The sequence below is a fragment of the Callithrix jacchus genome, chromosome 3 (assembly GCF_049354715.1).
Source record: "Callithrix jacchus isolate 240 chromosome 3, calJac240_pri, whole genome shotgun sequence".
In the NCBI taxonomy this organism is placed as follows: domain Eukaryota; kingdom Metazoa; phylum Chordata; class Mammalia; order Primates; family Cebidae; genus Callithrix; species Callithrix jacchus.
In genome coordinates this window covers 73452491-73476735 of record NC_133504.1, presented here as the reverse complement: position 1 = coordinate 73476735, position 24245 = coordinate 73452491, and the positions used below count along the sequence as shown (strand labels likewise).

At 35.2% G+C, this 24245-nt stretch overlaps 1 long non-coding RNA gene across 7 annotated transcripts in view; it reads right to left on the bottom strand.

The window, feature by feature from the left end:
* Positions 1–24245, bottom strand: part of LOC118152206 (uncharacterized) — a 289509-nt gene that overhangs the window by 87771 nt on the left and 177493 nt on the right. For 5 of the 7 annotated variants that reach the window (XR_013533401.1, XR_013533402.1, XR_013533399.1 and 2 more), the window contains 2 exons: positions 23367–23568; positions 112–225 (listed from right to left, as the gene is read on the bottom strand). This is a non-coding gene — a long non-coding RNA (uncharacterized LOC118152206). The remainder of the gene's footprint in view (positions 1–111; positions 226–23366; positions 23569–24245) is intronic. The other 2 variants (XR_013533403.1, XR_013533404.1) reach the window with 2 other exon arrangements.

The window sequence follows — 24245 nt, the reverse complement described above, 5'->3', positions numbered from 1 at the left end:
ACATTTACATGCCAAATGTTACCATGATTCTTTGCTATGATATCCCACTCTATATCTAAAGTTAAAATGGACTTAATGAGTGGTCCAGATGATATAAGACCCTGTACTTACTTTTGCTCTCTGAAAGGGATATGCACGTTTTTGGGTTAGATGTTCTATGGTCAGCCAACTTCAGACTGTGGGGAAAGGCAATTTTTCAGCAGTGATGCTCTGTGAGAATGGTAACTAGAGTAGAAACCAGAAAGAGTATAAACTAACATAACTGGACTCTCCCTGAACAAACCTTTGAGTAATGTACAGATTGTTGGCAATTACTAGAAAGAGAGAAGCAGTCACGTTACTAGTACATATAATTTGTAAGTGAAGGCAGAAATGGTTTTTTGAAATGGCCTGGTGTTCATATTAAGGATGCCCCAGGCTGAAGTACTATGAAACTATGGCACTACGGATATAAAACATGTAATTACAAAGCTACTTAATAAGCACTTAATACTTCTGTTCAATTGCATTTTGCTAAAGTACAAGCAAACTTAAGTGAACCATGATGCATACATGAATAGCTTCTTACAATTTTTTTTACATGAAAAAAATTAGTAAACTGTATCTCTTTGATTCAGACTTGCTTGTTTTTTAGGGGAGGCAGTATTCATAAATAGAAGTTATACAAGGGCATATGACGTGCCATTGTTAGAATCCTGTCCTGTTTCTATTTACTTTTCAATTTCACAGAACAAAAGGGATTATTTAAGAATCCTATACACAAACCTGGATGACCTTAAAATTCTTTATTCAAATAAAATTCTTGTGTCTTTATAGATCACATGTATAATTGAAAATCAAGCAGCCAAGGACAAGCTTTCACAATGATCGCACAACAGACTCCCGTAACTACTTTCAGGCTTGAGTTTTAAAACTTGAACATTATGTTACTAGATGTTTTGTTGAAATGTTTTCTATTGCCATGAAAAGCAAGAGAAAGGAGATAAATTACATAGTTAATAAGTTATCCCTTATGAAGCAAATATACAAATTCGTAGCTGCCTAAACATGAGTTTGGTAAGGTTTATAATAAAAAGATTATAGTTATTTACTCATGAAATAAAACTAGCCAAGAGGTAGGATAGTTCTCTAAAACAGATGCTATTTATTGCATGCGTATTCCCATTTATTACAATTTCCAGGCCCCTTTGTAGTTCAACCCTGACAACTGTAAGTCAACAGAAAATATGAGACATAGTGGTAAATCAAAGTGAATAACAATTACTTAAATAAGTGGAAAACATGCTTGGTATTGAGGTTATAAACAATTTGTGTAGTATTTAATAGGAAAAGGGTACAGTCTCTTAGAGTGCCAAGAGTATAACCAATAGCATTTTCAAAGTCATAAACTCACCAATCTTTCAGGCTATTTCTAATGTTTCACTTAACTGTTCTGACTTTTGGTAGAAACTTCATCTTCCTCTGGTCAGTCCTAACACAGTAATCTTGGGTTCCATTTGGAACCATGGGCTTGGCTAGGACATTCATTAGAGGTAACACATTCTGTTCTTGATAGCAATCCAATTGCTTAGCCTCTATCCCAGAAGATTTGTATTAAATATGACACTGTTGAGCACTGCAAAATTTCTCTTTGTTTAGACAACACTTGAAGCATATCCTGTGTGTAATATACCAAGGGTAAATGGTGGTCAATCATCTGTTCTTGAAGGCGGCAGGTCTGTCAGTCTTCAATTTAATCACCCTCAGTATGTGGACTTTCTTTATTTTTCCACAAGAGAAATGTTCTGAGCATACTGCTGTCTCTGTAAACCTAGAGGATATACTATACAGCTTATTTCTTAATTAAGTATGTCGAATCTTTAACATTGGTTAAAACCAGAAAAAAAAAGTTTGAATTATATTATAAAATGTCTTCCATTTAAGTTTTGAATTTTATATCACTAAAATGAGATAGCTAAAACTGTTGTTTTGATCTATTATGAGTGTTTAGCATATATCATCCTTCCAGGATTTTCCACATTGTTTGACACACTTCTTTACATTTTATTTAAAAAATATAGCATAAGCTTTGCAATAGCAAGTGTAAAGAAAGTTCAAATGCTGTCTACATAAACTTGTCAAATTAAATTCATGGAAGAAACTAAAATGTCAATAAGGTCATTGTCAGAAGGTTACAACACTTCACTGCTATCATTATCACTATTATTTTATCTCTCTTAGCAACAGATTATGGTTTGTTAAAGCTAAATAATTCCTTAGAAGGCTGACGTTGAATTGACTTGATTTGTAACATGGTGTGTGCTGGTTAAACTACAAAGAATTAATCCTATTAGATTTCACAGATAGCACCTGCTCAAGCCTGCAACAGTTCTGTCTACATGGAATGCGTCAGAGCAAAATTTGGCAGGACTGACAGACTGAATTCTCAAAAACTCAGAATAATTGTTCTTTAGAAAACCTACACTTTTTTTTTTACTACCAAGCATTTGTTTGGAAATTAACCCTGAATTAGCCAGTTTCAAATGATTCTGTCATCACATTTTTTTCAAGACTAGATCTCTCTCTGTTGCTCATGCTGGCATGCATTGGTGCATGCAAAGATTACTCTAACCTAGAACTCCTGGGCTCAAGAGATTCCCCTACCTAAGCTTCCTGAGGACAATAAGCACATGCTGCCATGCTTGGCTAATTTTTTATTTTTATTTTTTGTGGAGATGAGGTCTCACTATGTTTCCCAGGCTGGGAAAACTCCTGGCTTCAAGTGATCCTCCTACCTCCACCTTCCAAAGTGCTGGTATTAAAGGCATGAGCCACTGTGCCCAGCCATAGCATGATTTTATTCACTGTGAGATATAATTAATATTAACTGCTCTAATATGAGTGTTCTAAAATATCTGTCGAGGGGAATTCAGAATCTTCTAGAGTATCGTTGGATACAAAAAATACTAGTCAGCTTTGATGTAATGTATTTTGCAGGTTCAGTAAATGCCTTTATCCTGTTCATTTGGTAAATTGATTATAAAAATGGTCCTGTTCTCTAGCCCCTGAGCATTAAACTTTGCTGCATGACTTACAAATCCTGAATTACAGAAATAGCACATTTTTTCCTGACATCTATCTATCTATCTATCTATCTATCTATCTATCATCTATCTATCTATCTATCTCTATATAGATATAGATACACACACACACACACACACACACATACACACACACACATATATATATATCTGGACTGACCTTATAATTTGATTTTGCCAGTATAATGCTCTGCCAGTTTTCAGTCTTCAAAAAATTTGCTTGTTTTTGCATTTTCTCTCTCTTTTTCCCTCTTTCTCCTGACCCTGCCATCAACCCCCAAAACAAGTTTGGCTAACCTGCTAAAGAATAACAGATCACTTAGAGTAGAAGCAATGCATCCCTTTCAGGGACTTTCTAAAGCAATCAACTCTAGATTATCTGTCAGCTTTTTGTAGACACTTGAGTGAACCCAGACAAGATCAACCGAGACAAGTTCAAATCAGCAGAATCCCTCAGCTCATTAAGAAACTCATGAGGACTGGCGCGGTGGCTCAAGCCTGCAATCCCAGCACTTTGGGAGGCCGAGGCAGGTGGATCACAAGGTCAAGAGATCGAGACCATCCTGGTCAACATGGTGAAAACCTGTCTCTACTAAAAATACAAAAAATTAGCTGGGCATGGTGGCGCATGCCTGTAATCCCAGCTACTCGGGAGGCTGAGGCAGGAGAATTGCCTGAACCCAGGAGGTGGAGGTTGCGGTGAGCCGAGATTGCACCATTGCATTCCAGCCTGGGTAACAAGAGTGAAACTCTGTCTCAAAAAAAGAAACTCATGAGAAACAATAAATTGTTTTAAGCTACTAAGTTTTGAGATGATTGTTTTTATGCAGCAAAAAAGCAAAAGGGCTTGCTGAATAATGATCAGGCTCTTTAGTCCTAAAAATAAATTGATTTCTAAATTATTGCATTAGTCAGCCTGAAATATTATGGGCAAAAGACTTGAGAGAACCCTAAGTTTTTACCTTTGCTCACCTTCAGGCACCACACAGTCAGCAAGTGATGGATGAAGCAGAGTGGTAAACTGTTTGTCAAAGTGTTGAAAGAGGGAAAAAAACAGGTGATGTTTAAAGACTAAAAAAGTATACTTTTCTGGCTGGGCATGGTGGCTGAAGCCTGTAATCCCAGCACTTTGGGAGGCCGAGGCGGGTGGATCATGAGGTCAAGAGATCGAGACGATCCTGGTCAACATGGTGAAACCCTGCCTCTACTAAAAATACAAAAAATTAGCTGGGCATGGTGGCACGTGCCTATAATCCCAGTTACTCGGGAGGCTGAGGCAGGAGAATTGCCTGAACCCAGGAGTCGGAGGTTGTGGTGAGCTGAGATCGCACCATTGAACTCCAGACTGAGTAACAAGAGCGAAACTCCATCTCAAAAAAAAAAAAGTATACTTTTCTTTTTCTTTTTTTTGCTCCTGAAGTTTAATAAAACTCTGTTAAAATACTAGCTGACTATGAAACTAATGAAACACAAACTTCAGTGGTCATACAAGACAAATAATAGAGACTATAAAAACATAATTTAGAAAAGCTGCTGAAAATTAAAAAAAAATCACAGCAAACCTTGAGGAGTAAAGTTTTGATTTACAGAGATGTCACATTATATTTAAAATTTCTAGTTTTCAAGAAAAAATTACAAGGCATTCAAAGAAAGAAGAAAGTATGACTTATTCATAGGAAAAAATAAATTACTAGAAAAAGTTCCTGAAGAATCCCAGGTATTAGATTTACTAGACAAAGATTTAAATCAACTATTTTAAATATGTTTAAATAGCTAAATGAAACAACGGACAAATAAAAGGACACCAGAATACTGCTTCACAAAACAGAAAATGTCAATAGAGAGATAAAAGTTATTTTAAAAAGAGCCAAATAAACTTTCTTGAGTCAAAAAATACAATAATTGAAATGAAAAGTTCACAAAAGGAATTCAATAGCAGATTTGAGCAAAAGGAAGAAAGAATCAGCAAATTTGAAAATGTTAATTATGGTTATCTATTTCAGGGAGCCAAACAACAATAAAAATGAAGAAAATGAATGGAACCTAAGAGATTTGTGAGACATTATCAAGCTCACCAACATATGCATAATGGGAGTTTTGTGAGAGAAAAGGAAAAAGAGCAAAAAGAGTATTCTAAAAACAATGGTCATAGTTTTCCAAATTTGATGAAAGACATGAATGTAAACATACAAGAATCTCAAAGAACTCCAGGTCAGATAAATTTAAAAGAGATCCATGCCAAAGCACATCACAGTCAGATTGTCAAAAGCAAAAGTGGCTACATCATTTTACTTTTCCACAAGCAATATATAGGCGTACCGCATGGATATGGCAGGTTGAGTTTTATACCACTGCAAAAAAGTGAATATTACAGTAAAGTGAGTCTCACACAAATTTTTTGCCTTCTCAGTTTATAAAAAAATTATATTTATACTATACTACAGTCTATTAAATGCACAATAACATGCCTAAAAATAGTTTACATGCTTTTATTAACAAATACTCTAGTGATAAAAATGTTAATGAGCACCTGAGCCTTCAGTGAGTCTTAACTGAGAGTTTTGCCTCATGCCTCACTGTGATGGCTGTTTACTGATAAGGGTGGTGGCTGCTGAGGCTGGTATGGCAGTGGCAATTTCTTAAAATGAGACCACAGTGAAGTTTGCTGCATCAATGGACTTTTCCTTTGATGAAATATTTCTCTGTTGCAATGCTGTTTGATAGCACCTTATCCACAATAAAGCTTGTTTCAAAATTGTGGGGTCAGTCAGTTCTAACCATGCAACTGCTTTATCAACAAAGTTGATGTAATAGTCCAAATCCTTTGTTGTCCTTTCAGCAATGTTCATAGCATCTTCACTAGAGTATGTTCCATTTCACATGACCATTTTCTTTGCTCATCCATAAGAAGCAATTTCTAATTTGTTAAAATTTGATCATGAGGTTGCAGCAATTTTATCTCATTTTCAGGCTCCACTTCTAGTTCCCTTGCTATTTTACATCATCTGCAGTTACTTTTTCCACTGAAATATCGAACTCCTCTAAGTCATCCCTGACGGTGTGAATTAACTTCTTCCCAACTATTATTAATGTTGATATTTTGACCTCTTTTCATGAATCATTAATGATCTTAATGGTATCTAGAATGGTAAATTCTTTCTAGAAGATTTTTAATTTACTCTGCTGAGATCCATCAGTGGAATCACAGTCTATACAAGCCTTACATAACGTTTTTCTTGAATCATAAGACTTGAAAGTTGGAACTACTTCCTGATTCATGGGCTACAGAATGAATGTTGTTTTAGCTTCATCTAACCTATCTATCTCAGTTGTTGACATGCCTTCCTTACTAAGCTTAATCGTATCTACTTTTTTGATTTAAAGTGAGAGATTTGAGATCCTTCACTTAAACACTTAGCATCCATTATCTTGCTACTACTTGGCTTCATTTCAGTACTGTTGTGTCAGGGAATAGGGAGGCCCAAGAAGAGAAAGAGATTGGGCAACAACTAGACAGTGAAACCCTCAGAACATACACAGCATTTATTAACTAAGTTTGCAGTCTTATAGGGGCACAGTTTGAGGTACCCTGGAACAATTACAATAGTATTATAAAATCACTGATTACAAATCACCATGATGTAATAATGAAAAAGTTTTAAATATTGTGAGCATTACCAAAATGTGACACAGAGACATGAAGTGAGCACATGTGGAAAAATGGCACTGACATATTTGCTTGACACAGAGTTGCCACAAACTTTTCACTTGCAAAGAAACATCAGAAGAAAACATTATCTGCAAACAAGTTATGCTGGCATGAGTGTTCTGATTTCTCTGTATCCTCACCAACATTTGTTAATGTCCATCTTTTTTACTGTAGCCATCTTAGTGAGTGTGAAGTGGTATCTTATTTTTGTCTTTATTTGCATTTTACTAATGACTAGTAATGTTGAGCAATTTTTCATGTGGTTATTAAAAATGTCTTAAACTGGCAATTAGAGCAAACATTTTGGTCTTTGATCCAGCTGACATGAAGATGATTCAAGTAAATTTGCTCAATAAGACAGATTTGATTAGTCACCTCTTCTGCTGATAAAACTGGATCTAGAACCTCTCTTTTATTTGAGGACAAGTTGATTAAAGAAAACTTACGATGTCACCCTACAGAAAGAAGCAAAAGAAACATCACCCAAACATTTCAAGAGGGACTTTATCTCTAAAAAGGATTCACTATAGAGACAAGTATAGTATTTCAGAAGCTGTTCTTCATTTTCAGTATTTTACAAGATGGCCTACGAAATAGGAATGGAAAACTATAATCTGAGGACTAGTGAGATGAAAATATAAAGAAAATGAAGAAAATAATGATAATTCATAAAGGTAAAATTTCAAAATTAACAGAATTAAAATCTCCACTTGAGGCAATGAAAAACGTAAATGACATCAGAGGATACTAGCAAGGTGAAGAACAATAATAAGAAACTCTCCTTGAATTAGAAAGTGACAAAAATGTTAATGATAAAGTGGTTTATGAAGATTAAAGAAAGAGACTGCAGCCAATGGAAAAATTAAATACATAGCTAAGAAAAATATCTTAACAACCTTTGAAACGACACAGTTCAGATGATCTTCACAGATCTCTAGGTCACCCCTCTCTGACTCCTTGAGAATTAATCATAGCTGGCTTACCACCATTTTCTGCAATACTTCTCACATGATTTTTGATTCGTGGAAAAACAATATTCACATAGATGATACCTCTCACAACCTCTCACACCCTGGCCTCTTAGTTCCTTATCAAGCATCCACTCCAATATTCAAAAATAATGATGTAAAATTACTTAAACCACATCCCCTGTGTGACTTCAGATTATCAAATCTCACTCTGCGCCTACTTCCTAAGTGCTCTAGCTCACTTTCTCCAACACATGTAGACAATTATTCTGCTTCTCCAGCAACCTATGGTCCATGAGGAATTTTCGCTTCCCTCTCCAAGTACCACTTTCCCTCTTTGTAAGCTTACCTTCTAGCATCAATCATTATAATCATGTCTGTATACTACCAACCCCTGGCTTCCCTATACCTTTGTCACAACAGCCTGGCAAAACCTAGACCCTGGTTAAATCCAACTCTCTGCCTACTCAATTTCTTTTCTTTCCTTTTTTTTTTTTTTTTTTTGAGATGGAGTTTTGCTCTTGTTACCCAGACTGAGTGCAATGGTGTGATCTCGGCTCACCGCAACCTCCACCTCCTGGGTTCAAGCAATTCTCCTGCCTCAGCCTCCCGAGTAGCTGGACTACAGGCGCATGCCCAGCTAATTTTTGTATTTTTAGTAGAGACGGGTTTTCACCTTGTTGACCAGGATGGTCTCAATCTCTTGACCTCATGATCCACTCACCTCAGCCTCCCAAAGTGTGGGATTATAGGCATGAGCCACCGCCCCCGGCCTGCCAACTCAATTTCTATAGCCATGCAATAGAATAGTGTAAAAATGCAAAATCACGTTGATTGGCCTTACTTTAAATTGCTGACCTAGAATTAGAGTGCCCATGGAGCTACTCACTGATCATCCATGTTCTATTCCCCCAGTTAGTCTCAGGACCTTTTTTCATATTCTCTAATCTCCAATAGATCCTCCCTATTTTCACTCTCAGCTGATGACCTTGATTTATACTTGACCAAAATTAAATTAGTTGTTCATAAAGGGTCCTCCACACACCTTACCAGCACATCTTCACACTCACTCCTATGTGCCACTCATATGATCTGCTTCCCTCCACATTATATAAACTATTATTCCTCACTAAGGTCAAGCTCCCCACCTGTATAATAGATTAGATCTCCTCTCACCTATTTTAGGTCTCTTACCCAACAAAGTGCCTCTTTACTCATTCTAGTTTTCTGTATCCTAATTTTCTCCTTTTAATTGAAACTCTTATTAAAATACATACATGCCTTATTTTTCATTTTAAGAAAGAAAATGCTTCCTTTTTCCTCTATAGCCAACTCTAGCTACCACCCCACTTATCTGTTTACCTTTACAACAGTATTCTTTGGAAGGATTTGTACTCATCTTACCAATCTTCTCCCTGATCTTTTAAACCTACTCCAATCAATTTTTCAATGTCATTCTTCCAAAATGCTTAATGCCCCAAGGTCACCAGCTATCAGGTTGCTAAATCCAAGGGTCAATTCTTAGACTTTACCTATTGGCAGCCACAGTTGGTACCTTCTCTTTCTTGAAGCATTTTGCCATTGGCCTCTGGACATCACTCTGTTGGCTCTCTTTCTGCCTTTTGGGCTGCTCCTTCACAACCTCTTTGTCAGTTCTTCCTCAACTCCTTACCTCTAAGCAATGCAGTGCTCTAGGACTCAGGCCCTTTTGAACTTCTCAAAAGGATTTCAATATAGTAATGTATTTTAAAAGTTATCGATGTTGCCCATTCCTGAACACCAAGATCAGCATTTCTATATGGAAATCTCTTGATCAACTCAAGTTGTCAAAGCTGATGTACTGGTTTATTTCCATTCGAAGTTCACCCTTTCTACCATCTTTTTTGTATCCCTCAAGTTGCTCTGACAATGTAGTATATAATCAAATTTGGGTTTTAAAAAGATCACTCTGTTAATGCTGTGGATTGAAGGAGAATAAGTGCAGATTTGAGAATGTCAGATACAAAGATAAGAAAGTTTTATGAAACCACTTAGGAAGAGTATATTTAAAACAAAGTGGTTGAAAATACTTTTTTTAAAGTTTATTTGAGATCCTCACTTCATTATACAACAAAATGAATCTCAAACATATTTAATAATAAAATGCAAAAATTAAATAATTGAAACATATTAAAAGTATGGTATATCCAAACACTGTGATTTTATATTAACTTAAATGTGGTAAAATATAAAATTTCCTGATTGGGCACAGTGGCTCATACCTGTAATATCAGCAAGAGGATTGCTTGAGGCCACAAGTTGGAGACCAGCCTGGGCAGCATAGTGGGACTCCATCTCCGCAAAAAATTAAAAAATTAGCTGGGTGTGGTTGGTGTGTGCCTGTAGTTTTAACTGCATTGAAGGATTGTTGGAGCCCAGGAGCTTAAGGTTGCAGTGGCCCTGATTGTGCCACTGCACTCTAGCCTGACAACAGAGTAAGACCTTGTCACAAATTATATATATTTAATTAATATGTGTCTCTAGGTAGACTTACTTGGGGTTCTAAAAAATTTCTTTTTCCTACTTTTTAAAATCAGATTTTCTACTTTGAGTCCATATTACCTTCACAATTGAAAGTGCATTATTTTCTAATGAGGGGAATGATTTCTTAGAAGAAAGCGAATTTTGAGGGCATATAAAATAGAAATATTCATAATATTGAGTAACTCCCCATCAGTATTCTAGCTAGACTAATGTTATGAGCAGGGTCTTCTTGTGTTAAATGCAACCGAGAAGAACTGAGGCCAACTTTTGAAATGAGATGCTTAGGGAGTATTTATAATCAGTGAGTTAAGATGATTACAAAGTCCTGGATAGGGTGTTTGTTAACTAGAATTTTGGGTACAATAGTAGATTCTCTCTATCATTCTATGGACAAGAGAATGAATGAAGGAACATCATAAGGAAAATAGAGAAGTTTTCTCTGCCTTCAGGAGGGATTATTACAACCAGAAATATCAATCTAAATTCACTTCCACTTGAAACAAAGGTCAGTATTTGTTATACATTAAATTCATGAAAATTAAAGATAGCTCATTTTTCAAAATAAGATGATAAGGAAAATTCTGGAGATGAGAAAACTCAATATGGCTCTCGCTGGGGCTGTGGGAGGAGAAAATCAAGAGACACACCTTGCGTCATTTATGAAAGAATATTTTCTCCATTCAGTTAGTCCTTCAATGCATACTTTCTTCAATATATATTTTGTTTTGAATTGTTATATTTGTATTACAAAATGTACTGCCTCCACATGTCTGGAGAATTTAGGAACAAGTAGAGAGACATAATTTAGCAATCACTAAATATTCATGATGATCAAATAATTGTGAACAAATTTTATTTTCTTCTTTATGGGAGACTAAACAATAGTCTGTAGCTATTTCTTATTTAAATAAAATTTTTGATTTTGTCCACTATAAAATTATAATTGATAAACTACTAATACAGATGACAGCACCAATTCATATTGTCTAATATAGATTTTATAACATACTCTAGATTTATTTTCAATACCCTGTGAAAATAGCTCATTTTCTCTAAAATAGAATTAAATCTACCGTATTGTAAAATTTGCAAATGTATCATTCTGTACATTCCGGCTTGACCCAGGTCTGCCAAAATAGAGATGCTGAAAAACAAAGTGATGAGCCACTTCTACCAGTTGCAATAACTTTTACTAAATGCACTTAGAATTCCTGGTCCATCTGTGTTCTGAAAACCAAGACCCAACTCTTTTAAAAGAACCAAGATCAGGTTGTTTATAGAAAATATACCATCATGAGGAAGCCAAGAACCAAGGCAAGTGCTCACTCTTAGTCACCTCTTCTAATCATAGCATTCTTCCTTTCCTTTCCTGTTCTTTCATCCTGCACCAATAGGATTCATTATATTATGCATTGATTTTAAGTTAATATTTCTGTGTACAGATCTTATCATCATGGTGATAGGTGCCTTGGAAATTGAAGGAGAGGTTACCAGTCATACTGTTGATCCCTGACTTCAAATCTCCTATCATGCCAACATATTTTTGCCTCTAAGCCTAATATATGTCCTGACAATTATCACAAGTGTTCATTGCACATTGACTCAGATCAGTAAGATGAGTAAAAAAAACTTTCCAGTCTCAGGAATTCTGATTTTCAAAGTAAAATCTCAATAACAAGATTTCTAGAAGCATAATTTAAGTAATTTGAAACTACTGAATAAAATTTATTATATTTTCATTAAAATATGCTGTGGCTACAATTACCTAAATGTGCTCTAGTTGTAATTTTTTTTTTTATCTTGAACTTCAGATGAGGTCCTTTGATTAAAGAAAGAGTAGGCCATATGCGCACATAAGAGAATTCTCTAAAATTACAAAAATAATAGCAAAAAAGTTTAGGGCCTTTTGTGTGTGTGTGTGTGTGTGTGTGTGTGTGTGCAAGCCCAAAGTCTAGGAGGATGAAGAACTTTAAGCTAAAACATAAAACCAATGCATTAAAAAATGAAAGCAAGCCAAAAGCAAACAAAAAAACAAAATCCCCAAACCCTCACAGTTGGAAAAGTATTGACTTGGCCTTTCTAAAGGATTGTTTTGAGCTTGAGTACATCCTATGACTCATATTCCAATTACTGTTATAGTTTTCCTGGCCCAAATTGCCAGTAGCAAAGGAAGTACTTCTATAGACACTTGTGGTGATTAAAAGCACTTATTATACAGAATCTTGTAAAAGCTGCACCCTGAGACACATGCAGTGTTGTTCATTTCTTAGTACCTCTTACACTTTTATGAATTCTTCTTGGAATAAAAGTGCATTCTGTCCCTATTTGAAAAAAAGGATCTAAGTACCAGTAACAATACCAGTGTTGAAAAATGTCTTATTTTCCTAATACTCACCATAAGGCTGACTTAATTTTTTTAATGCCATTGTACTAGGTCCTTGTGGAAAATACATTAGCTTCTATTTGCAAGCAAGTGAGAATAATGGTTTGGCCCATAATTCACAGGAGATTCAACATTTGTTGGTTCAGAAACCATTTCTGAAGTCCTTTCCATGTGTAAGGGCTATCATTAGCAAGAAAGCAGCTTGGAGACTGTCCTGTGGAATTTGGAGCTGCTCATAGGTAGCAAAAGCACATCAACTTCCAAATGCCTTTTGTGAACTAAGATGGAAAATTCTATGAGATCAGAAGTTCAAAAAAAAAATTTCCAGCCATTTTCAATTTTAGATACCCTTTATTATAATCACTTAATTGATAGGTTATGGATCTTACAGCATGTATTTTTCCTGTTGTTTTTTTCTCATTTTTATATCATAGGCATGCTTTGTTTTAAAATATTCTGATAGAATATTATCATAGAAAGTAACAACAACGAGAACAACAAAGAAAGATTCTTCTTTTAGTAAAAGATTTCTACATTGCTATTTAAACAGAAATGACACATTCATTCAACTTTCAGAAGTTCAAAAGTTCAATTTACATGCAATTGTATAGTGAGGCACCTTTTGCCTGACTCACTGTAAACATTAATTCTTTAAACTAGATATCTTCCATAATGATAGCTTGCACTTAGATTCTTTAAAGTTACATTTTCAAAATAATAGGTTCATCCTTTGTTCAAAGCCAAATTTTCTATAACTAAGAAACATTAATTCTTTTCGTTTTAATATTTTCTTGAATATTTTTCCACACATTTATTTGGTTCTTTCTAAATGATTTCATTGTTCCCAAGTGACTGGAATAGATTACTTTATCAAGCAGCAATATGTGAGTTACTACTGATAAAATAATCTTGCAAGTAGAAAAACCTACTTAGCTAGGAGTACAGCGTTATCATTTTTGTTGTTGGTAATTGAGAGTTTGTGGATATTGAGGTATCAAAAAAGTTAAAAAACCAAAACCATATATATATTTATATGTTTATACTTTTATATACCTTTATAACCTATGTATACATATATATGTGTGTATACACACACACACACACACACACACACACACACATATAAAACTCTCTCTATATATATGAGGGTTATAGCAGTTCGTCAGTCAACTCCTCACAGCTTTCTTTAACATAGAAGCAGATTCTATAACTGCTATGTTTTCATCCCAGCAGTGTAAGAAAGGAAGAGAAGCAGATCAAGGATTAGTTTCTGCTACCCTCATGAATTTTTACAGTCTTACCCCAGACATGGAGATGCAATTTGCCTTATGTCTAAATCAAAACCAGTTTGGTCATAACCATTATTGGCTATGTAACAACAAAGAGGCCCTGATTACCTTTTCAAAATTTTTAACAAGTGTAAATGCAACAAAAATAAAAACTAATTTAAGATTTTTATTTTAAAAAATTCTATGATTTGTATGAGTAGAATTTCCTTGCCAAAGTCTCTGGGTTGCTACTCGCTACTGATAAGACTTTTAATAAACAATTTTTAAGGAGAAACAACACATAATTTTTCAGGATTTATGCTGCCCCACAGAAGCTATTCTGTTTTTAGATTCTGAGCCAGGCCACCCCTAGAATGTCCATTCCAGCATGAAATGGCTGTCATCAAGCATGATGAGTAAATAAAAGCCTGTGCATTTGCTGCAATAGTAGGAAATTTCCTATAATCCTGGACTTAACAAGGGTGAAATCTTTTTGGAATAGCTTCAGCGTGCACAGATCTGGAAATACTATCTCCTGTTAGGAATGAGCCGGAAGTAGGCTGTATATGTTGGAGAGTGAGAGGCTGTAAACAAAAATACAGTTAAGTTTAGCAAGAACAGGAGAGGTGAGTAGATAGGGCTATATATAAGTGGAGTCGTCATTTCTACACACATCAGTGTGGGACGTGATCATTTTAATAACTCCATTTGTGAACAAACAAGGAGAATTTTGTTATTACATATTGCCAGTAAGTAATCAAACTTATCTCCCCCAAACATATTTGATGTTTACTAAAGATTTATGTAAGTTATGATAAAATATTGGTAGACACTGGATTCTCTAACTTCCTTGGGACTTAGAATTAAGTATTTAAACAAGTATCAGTGACTTCCAGTGTAGTTCCTAGCCCATCAGCCAGGTGGTACAACTCACCAAAACAGCATGCACTCTTTCCTTCTGCTTTTTATTTTGTTTTTCCTTTTCTTGTTACTACTCTGAACCACCCATGTAACAGCTTGTTAAGGGCTTCAGGCTAGTTGGTAGGTGCTAGGTAACATAAAAAGATTGATGTCTAACCAGAAAAGCTTGTCCAAAAAGCTACTCCAAAAAGATCATACTATTTATTAACTGTCAGGTGGTAAGTTTTTTTTAATTACTCCATTGGCTACAGACCTAACAAATATTATTTTTCATTGATTATTCTTTACTAATAATTATGTTTGTCTCAGATGAAGCATTTTGTACTTTGATATTTGATTATTATTGTTAATTACTCATATAACTCTGGTCTCTTCCTTTTTGATTGTAATATATTTTCTGACATTAGCAATATTAACAATAACACAGTGGCTCAATGTGACACATTCTCTTCAAGTACTTTACTTTTATTAATTAATTTAATCCTCCTTTATCAGAACTTTAGGAGCTAAGTACAAATATTATCCCGTTTGCAGTTGAGAAAATTGAACAATGGAGAGATTAACTTGTCGACATTCACACAACTAAGAGGTTAAGTCCCAATAAAATTCATAAATATTCAATCATGTTAAGAATTTATTAATACTATCAACTACTCAGAGATATTATATAGTTATTCCAACTTAGATTTAACCAAGACATTGGATTATATGTTGCTACCATGGAAAGACCATTATATCTGAAATAATAGTAAAAACTACTAGTTATATAAAATCTTTCTTCTGCTAAGACTTTCCAAGTGTTTTATACATATTAACTAATTTGATCTTCATAGCAGCCCTATGAGGTAAATTCTATTAAAATCTCTGTTTTGTAATAGAGAAATGAGGCACAGAGAAATTAAACAACTTTTCCAAAGACACCCAGCTAACATGTGGCAGTGCTGGAACTTGAACCAGGCAATCTGGCTTGACTCTGTTGTATTTCTCAAAAGCCAAAGGAGTATATTCTCAGTTTAAATGGGGTCATTTCATTCCAGGTCCTGCATTTGCTTCCATTGACATTTTTATGTAATGTTAGTGGATGTCTTTATTTCTATATGTCCAATGTCTAACGAGTCTTTGTCATTCATTAAGCAATCAGTGAATATCTAAGTAAATGATATGTGATATATGTGATATAATATGATTGTCAAAATAATTTCTGCATTGAGAATAACAGCTTAGATTGATACCACAGTGAATGATCTAAAATCCTTATAAAGGAAAGTTACTGAATGGCTATATTGAATGCTTTTTAAAATTTCCAATTTGCTAGTGATTTTTCTCCAGCTTGTTGCACCTGGATTTTGTATTCCTTTAAACAGAAAGTGTTCAGAAATTTTCACTGTGAAATTTGGCTCAACCACTGACGCAAAAACTTCACAGCATCTACCATGGGATGCTGAGACCAATGCCAAGGTCAAAGCGATCCGTTATTAGTAGGTTGCTTTGCTTTCCTAATAAATGTTTCTTATCTTCCTTTTGAAGGAGGACTTTAAAAGCAGCAGAAATTTGAAAATTTCACAAGATTCATAAGATAAATTCTTTTCTTAAGAAATCACTTTAGATTATAAGCAGGGAGAAAGCTTTAGTAAGGCCAGTTTTAAAGACTCAAGATTTGAAGATACTTTAGATAAGGTTTGAATAAGCAGCCAAAAGTTCTGAACCAGAATTCCAAACCTGTTAGCAATCATAATATTATTTAGCACTTAGATAATTATTTGCAGGCAGTAACCATTAATCACTGGTATCCCACTGTGTAATATGCACATTTTAAGATGATCATTTTATAGAGGCAAATACTGAAGTTGAGAGGTGAAAGGTGCGTTCAAGGTCACACACCGGGTTATTGCTTGAGCCAGAATTCTACAGGAAGTTTTTCCGACTCTATCCCTCTCATATTCCATAAGTGATTACCTTACTTTTGTGCCAAGATTTTTAAATGTAACTGCCTAAATACACAAAGTCAGTCAAATTGCTTGCCATATTCAGGTTGCTTATGGGAGACAGTGTGAAAAGAACTGTAAGACATAGGTTGAAATCTTTACTCAAGTACATACAATCTATGGAATCTTGGGCAAATTTTCAATTATTCTTGAGCCTCAATTTTCTTATCTACAAAATAGACTAATATTCTTTACCTCCTGGAGGCTTTTGAGAGTTAAATATAATAATATATGTAGATAATTATTTATAAGTCTGATCTTTTGAATGTAGACTTTAAGCAGGTGTTAAAATCCTCAGCAATTTATGTTGAACCTGATGTTACAGATTTATTAATTTATTTATTCAATAGTTTTGTATTGGATGCCTGCAAGGTATATTGTCTCGTACAGTAACAACTAAAATGAACTCCTTGGTCTTATAGACCTCATAGTCTTTAAGGAAGGGGGCATAAGATAAACAAATACATAAATAAAGTGAGGTATAAATTCCATGTGTGATACATAGTGGCATGAATTTCATGAAGAAAAGTAAGAGCATTAGGAAGTGACTTGAATAAGGTATAATTTTATAAAGGGTGGTAGATAAAAGTTTACATGTGAATATATTTGAGGAAAGACATGAGAGAAATGGAGAAAATAGCTTTGTGATATTGGAAGAAAGAGACATTTTAGGTAAAGGGAATAGCAAATTCCAAATTCCTGGGGTTCCTTAGCTTTTTCAGAACTAGCAAGGAATGGAATTAGCAAGAAGAGATTACAAAAGATACAGGGACAGTAGATCACACAGAAATTAAGACTTTGTGGGTTGTGGCAGGAATTTTGGATTTTACTTGTAAGAAGACTAAAAGACTTTAGCAAATTTTGAGCAGAAGAGTAATATGATTTGATTTATTCTGGATGTTTCCAGAGGGCCAAAGCTTCATGCAGAGTCTTTACTCGCTGCTGACTTCCTGCCTTTGGTACACAGCGGGGTGTGCCAATGAGGTACTTTTGGTGTTGAAGCTTTGTGGTGTGATCCACCAGGTGGTGCTTAGGCCTAGTGGTCAGTCAGCAGGCTCTTTCTCAGTCATGTGGCTCCCCTGTATTTCCAAGAAAATGTGGGTTCCTCTGCCACTTGAGAGCTGGCTGCAGTTCATGGCTTGGCAGTCCCAGGCTGCCCACCACAACTCTGAGGCAATCTCAGGGTTTATGTTCTCTCCCAACTTCGGAGGCAGCAGAGGAAGGGACCTTAGCAGTGGCTGTGGCCAAGGGTCTTTTACTTTTCTCTTGGGACTCCACCCCAGAGAGATGTGGAGCTGTAGCCAATCACCACAACTGACCCGGGATAGAAGGCTGTGCTGTGGGCCTCAGCCAGAGGGTGGGGGAGATAGGGGGTGGAGGGGATGGAGCGTGGGGGAGACCCTGCCTGATAATTTGTATTTTAAAAGGCTCATTCTGGATGCTGTATTGAAAATAGAATATAAACAAGGGTGAAATCAGGAAGACAATGTAGGAAGTTATTGCAATTGAATGATTGAAATAGTGTCAGCAGTGGAGGTCAGATTCAAGATATATATTGGCATGGCTGGCATATGATAAAAATTTAGTTTAGATAAAATTATAAATGAAGTTAAAATTTAGGTTGTCAGTGTGTTGATATATTAAGAATCATGGGATTGGCTGTGATCACCAAGAAAAGTATATATAGAGAAGACAAATATGTGAAAAAAAAAAACCTGAAGTACTATAGTTTACTATGGAGAAGAGGAAGAACCAGTAAAGAAGATTGAGAGGAACAACAGTGAAGATCAGAGCAGGACAGGGGAAGCAGTGTCAACGAGGAAGGAGTGATCAATTGCACCAAAAGACCCTGAGCAGTTGGGTAATGTGATGAAGGCTTGACCGTGTGATTAATCAATGTGGTGTCACCAGTAACCTTAAAAAGATGAGTTTCTTCTTCTTTTTTTTTTTAATTGCTAAACAAAAGTATTTATTTAACTTATGCTTATAGGTCAACAATTTAGGTGGGGTCAGGCCAAGTTGTTCTTGTGGCTCACTCACGTGTTTGCCTAGGGCAGCAAGGCCATGGAGCTATGTGCACAAAAATAGAGTTCTGACAGAGATGTGTAGATTGAAACCTGGTTGTCTCTTAACTTAACTACTGCATTAGCCTTCAATCTTTCTCTCTCCAAGACATCTCCATTCTGCAGCCAGAATTACTTTAAAAAGAAAAAATCCAGTGTTTCTGCTGCTTAATAATTCTAGTGGTTTTTTACCTCCTACATGATATTTATGCAATAACCTGTTCTCCAAAACTCTGCCCTCTGGGATTCAGCCTTTCTTGTTTACTTTAGTTCCTTATACCTCTCCCTTCCCCACATTCTCTGAACTGCATGCCACACACTATTTCACAGAATTGCAATTGTACATTTTTATGTGATCATGTAATTAATGAGGACTTTCCTGATTGAAAGCCCCATGAGGGCAGAACTCAGCATAACTTTACTTAACATACGTCCTCACACTAATGTCACAGTTATAAGGGCTCTATAAATATTTTTTGAGTGAATGAAAACAACTTGTTTCAGAATTCTTTTTTTACATATAAACTATAAAATTTCTTTTAGGATTCTGAGGATAATGAATTTTTGAGAGGAGTATTAAATATATATTGTAATTATCTATGAAACCCCATATTGTAATTATATTGGCATAATTTAAAAATATCTTAGAAAACAACAGAAACATCCAGCTCTTCCTTCTTTATAATTGTCAAGTAAAATGTTAGAGCATGCTTTAAAAAATTGTGGATCATCATGAATGCTTACTTTTCATATGATCATTGATAATTCTCACAACATATTGATTCCTACATGTATACAGTAGTACTGATTGTTGTTGTGGACCCAGAAATATAGGTAAGAAAATACCTTGCTTTCTTTATAGCTTTCTCAGAATACTGCTATTATTAGATTATCTCTAAGGCCAACCTCACAGTAGGGTTCTCCTCTATCAGAATTTTTTTTTTTTTTGAGACAGGGTCTTACTCTGTCGCACAGGCTGGAGTACAGTGGCACTCGGCTCACTGCAACCTGTCTCCTGAGTTCAATCGATTCTCCTGCCTCAGCCTCCTGAGCAGCTGTGATTACAGATGTGCACCTCCACGCCAGCTAATTTTTGTGTTTTTATTAGAGATGGGGTTTCACTATGTTGTCCAGGCTGGCCTTGAAGTCCTGACCTCGTGATCCACCTGCCTCAGCCTCCCAAAGTGCTGGGATACAGGCATGAGCCACTGCACCTGGCCTCCTATATCAGAATTTTTAAAACCAATTAGCCTTTCTATTTAGCAGGGAAAAAAAAAATGAAACATTTAAACAGATATGACTGTTAAATATATTGTACAAAATTAATATAGTTATTTGTCATGAAGTCCATAAAACGCTCTACAACCTATATATGTTTATAATATAAACTCAATTTTTAAGAACAAATACTTTATTACAAAGGTAACAACAAAACCAAATTATAGAAAGAAGACACTAAATGGCTATCTAGTCCTATGTATTCAGCTAGGCTAATTTCCTGTGGACAACAAATATCTACTATGCATCTACCTCAACCCCCATCCACTTAGCAATATATGCACATTGGGAAGATGTGAAGTATTAAACTGTGCTGCAGAATATGTAAGATGCAGAGTCAAAGTATTAGATAGTTTGTTTAGAGTTAAACATACATATAAAAGAACAGGGTTCATTTGGTCTTACCTGTAAATCTCTAAGAGTACCTAATTTATTGTTTTTATTAATAAATATCATGTCCCATGTGAGGGTTGGGGGCAAGAGAGAAGGAATTTAAATACTTAGAACATTTTAGAGAATGTTCCAAGAAAAACCAAATATCTCAGACTATTTAGAGACAGAAATATTTTGCAGTGGATATGCTATGAAAGAATTTGTTAAAGTAATTACTTTTACTATTCACTGATTTCCATAGCAACTGCATAATGACTCATATTCAAAATCAGGCTTTAATGAAAAGAACAGCCAACTTTCTATGCCAGATGATTATATATCTATCTTCTTTCCATGTAGGATTGAAGCCAGATATATACAACTATGTTCTGTGGACCATTTAATAAGCATTTCGTATGTTATTTCATTTATCCTGCCATCAGCCATTATTATCTCCATTTTCTGTATCAGGAAAGGTTAAGAGAGTTTTAAGTAACTTGACCAACATCTCACCACACATGTTAAAGTTTGGATTACACATTTGCCTAACTCCCCAGCATTTAATTTTTCCACTATTTCATGCTGATAAAAGCCTTCAGAGAAGATGCTGTTTCTGATAACTTCAGTTTAAAAATCACAGTTTTCAAGTTACAATGGAATAGATCATATTTTACAAAACAGGATCTAGGCAGCACAGGAAGTGGAAGCCTTTTTTGAGCATTCCCAAATTACCCATCATCATATTGATTTGTAATTCAGGTGATATGTGAAATCCAGAGCCACTGCATAGGCTGTGCATCCTATGTCCTACACAGAGGCACCTGGCCAAGTAGGCATGATGAGATAAAACCCACGGACCACTCTGTTCACCATGTTCTGTGTCCTGCCTGGACTGCCTCAGCCCAGGAGATCAGGTCTTTTTTTCTATTTGGTCTTCTCGGGTGAGGTACTTATTTTCAATGTTCCTCATTTGTGTCACAGGAACGTGCCCTTTTCTAGGTTGTACAGTGACTTGCCAAGTGTGTTAGCAGCAACTTTAATAGACCCTGAAACTTTTTGCATATTAGCATCCTCAACAGCATGGATGTTGCACTGGGATGAATCCCCTTCTTTCTAGGAACTTCCTGAATTTGGAAAATGTTCATTGATAAGCTGCAGAAAGGTTATGCAAAGGTCAGCAAATGATAAAAAAGAATTCTTAGTATCTGAAGTCATCATGAATAAATATCATACATGAGGAAAACAAAACTGCAATCCTGATATTCTATTGCATTTTAAATGGTTTATAATGAGAAGCACTCAAAATTACTTTAAACTTATTTTATGTATTAACATTGCTTTCAAGAGACCACTGAAATTAATAAACTGATTAAGGATTTGGTGGAAATACATGTTCTATCAAATCACATGGATATAATAGATAAAATCCTAATACAGAAAATAAGACTATGCCCTCCAAAGATGCTTTACAGCCAAATATATTGGATATATTTTCTATTATTGGATACCTTTTAATTCCTCAAAAGGCAAACATAAAATGACAAAAAATATTAAATTTGATTTGTAATTGTATTCTAGGCATTTATACTTTTATAAATGATGAGAAATGCTTATTTTGATTAAGGCATTTGTATGCTTTGAGCTTTTATTGTTATTTTTGTCTTTAGTTGATTAGAAGGTAGGAGAAATGAAGGTCTTAGAGAGATGAAATCCAAGAGTGTTGAGCATAAGTTATGACTTCTTCAAAATATGTCTATTTAGATGACCAAATTTTGATTTCCTTGAATTGAGTATTTAAGACTGTTTTGAGGAGTAAATTATTTCTCTGCTTTACTCATTCCTTTAATGTTCTCACCAGCCTTCATCCACTACAGTGGAAAAAATATAGGACCACAAATTTGGTGAAGTTGGCTACAAATAACTGATTTTTCCCTGGTGCTATTCTATGATTAGTGTTAATTTTTTTCAAACCAAAAAACAGTATTCTATGGAAGATTTCTGATAATTTCTATAAACTCATGTTCATGGTTTTATATATAGATGTGATGTGTGATAATGTAAACACAGAAGTCATAGAAGAAATCCAAGTGATTTCGGATGCTCCTGATAGCCCTGCTGGGCCAGTCTCTTCGTGCACTGTTGCAGCCACCCGTTTCCATATCAACTGCCTTTGGAAGATTTTCAGAACTCTGAGCCATTACTAAATAGCCATGGAAAGAAATTAGGCAAAGAAAAATTGGACAGACTCAGAAAGTTTCCTAATCGTGAAAACTATTAAAATGTGGACTAAATATCATCTGAGGAAGAGGATGGATGCCCATCTCTGAGGCTTCAAAAACAGGATTTGACTAACACTTTGGGAAGAGAAATGAGGGCAATATTCATTACTTGGCAAGGAAGTCAGCCAGATGACATAATGGTCTTTTCCCTCTCTCATGCTAATACCTCTTTGATGTTTTCATTTAAGTAGTAACTTAGTTTCAAAAGCAGACATTTCAATGTGGGAAGAGTACTCAGGTTTCAATGAAAACCTCACCAGAAAAAGTCAGGAATGAAGGCCACCACTGACCCTGTACCAGGATTACTTTTATGTTTGACCACGTAAGACAATTGGATGGGGACCTAATGTATTTCCTGGCACATTTCTATATTGTTTCGTCTTCTTTGTCTATATGTCTATCTTGTTCAGTCTGCATCTCTGCTTCTCAGGAAAATAGAAATAGTTTTTCTATGCTTGTTTTAAAGCTAACCATGGTGTGTACAACTGGATCTGCTGCCTTTACACAGGACTGCCAACCTTCTGTTTTTCTTACCTGGTCTGTGTGCACACCCATAAATCCACTGTGGCTGGGTTAAGGTAACATACAAGCAGCTCTTTAGCATTAAGAATGCAATGGGAGAGATTGAGGTAGATTTGAACTGTCATCATCAATCAAGGCCAAGGAGAAGGCTGCTTTCCAGGATATACACATGGCCTCTGTTTGCTGTTGCTGTTTTGCTTCTTTTATGAGGTATCTAGTGAGAGAAAGTGTGAGGATTTACACATAAAACATTCCCAAATAAATTTCAAGTGACTGAATAAAAATGATGTAAGTGGGTTTTGCTGAATATAAAAATCTATCCTTTTTAAAAAAGAATATATTTTTCAACTTATTTTTATTTTTAAAATTCCACTCTTTTTTTATAGACCACCTTGTTTGATTTCTTGTCGTAAGCTAGCTGTGGATGATGCAAGGGTTCCCAAGCTTTCAGCCGTCTATCCCTTATCCTTTTCTGACTAGATTATAGGAATGAAATTATGCAAATACATAAACCTCAGTATACTTTGTCTTAATTATTTAATAATTAAAATTGAGATACCAGCAACAGTACTTTGGCTATTTCTGGATAGTTAATGTAAAACTAACAAAGAATTTGCTTTTATAATTAGTGTAAACATGTATTATTATTTTCTTATTTTTATATCCAGGTGAATCAATATATATTTGTCTGTTTCTACTGTCACTTGCAGCTCAACAGAACCCTGTAATATACATGAATAAGTTTCTAGAAGTTATGAGATAGGTAAATATTTATTGCATATTCCCTTTTTTAGACTTCTAGAATCAGGAGAACATCTATCATGGAATAAATACACCTCCATTTCAAATCAGTGTTGACATATAACATATACATTTATATGAAGCAATAAA